The following is a 1,076-nucleotide window of genomic DNA, read 5'->3' as shown; positions in this document are numbered from 1 at the left end:
AACATAGCAGAGTATCATTAATAGTGTCAGGGATTGGTGCTTGCCCATGGGATAAGTCTCAACTTGGGCCTGTTCTTGGCTGGTTATCCCCTGAGTTTTTGCTCCATCTTTGTCTCTTCATGTGGGAAGCCGTGGCAAGGCCTTACTCTTGGCTAACACTCATCCTTCGCTCTCCTATCTACTATTCTTCTACAGCTCCGGCACCGTAGCCATCATGAATGACACGATAACCATCTGGACCAGGAAGTTCATGACAAACTGTCTGCTTCAGAGGAAACAGATTGTCATTGATGTCCTTCATCCTGGGAAGGCAACAGTACCAAAGACAGAAATTCGGGAAAAGCTGGCCAAAATATACAAAACCACACCAGATGTCATCTTTGTATTCGGATTCAGAACACACTTCGGTGGTGGTAAGACAACTGGCTTTGGCATGATCTATGACTCTTAGATTATCCAAAGAAGAATGATCCTAAACACAGGCAAGACATGGCCTATATGAGAAGAAAAAGACCTCCCGAAAACAGTGAAGGGAACGCAAGAATAGAATGAAGAAGGTCAGGGGGACTGCAAAGGCCAATGTTGGTGCTGGCAAAAGATGAGTGGAAATTGAATACAGCCAAAAGAGTAGATCTGCGGTGACTTGGTGTTCTGCTGTCATGTGCAGATTTCTGAGAGGACAAATAAACTAAAAAGCTTCTACGTAAAGAAGAAGAAGAAGAAGAAGAAGAAGAAGAAGAAGAAGAAGAAGAAGAAGAAGAAGAAGAAGAAGAAGAATAGTAGATAGGAAAGCCAAGGATGAGTGTTAGCCAAGAGTAAGGCCTTGCCATGGCTTCCCACATCTTCATTTCTTTTGCACAGGACAAATTTTAAGTCAGTAATTGTGTGTGTGTGTGCGTGTGTGTGTGCCTCCACTAATGGACCTACCTGGCTACAGGAGGTGGCCTTCAGGTTCTGTATCCCCACTGCTGTTAGTCTCATCTGAAGTCACGTGCATTGACTTCTGGGAGATTCCGCAATCCCAGATCTCCAGCACTTCCTAGAGAGCCCCAATTCTTCTCTGGCAGCTGCGTATT

At 44.8% G+C, this 1,076-nt stretch overlaps 1 pseudogene; it reads left to right on the top strand.

The window, feature by feature from the left end:
- The first annotated feature begins 214 nt into the window (after window positions 1-214).
- On the top strand, window positions 215-602 carry LOC114616610 (annotated as a pseudogene).
- Window positions 603-1,076: the final 474 nt, after the last annotated feature.

The sequence above is a fragment of the Grammomys surdaster genome, unplaced genomic scaffold (assembly GCF_004785775.1).
Source record: "Grammomys surdaster isolate TR1022 unplaced genomic scaffold, NIH_TR_1.0 332682, whole genome shotgun sequence".
Taxonomy (NCBI): Eukaryota; Metazoa; Chordata; class Mammalia; order Rodentia; family Muridae; genus Grammomys; species Grammomys surdaster.
This window is presented reverse-complemented; position numbering and strand designations above follow the sequence as displayed.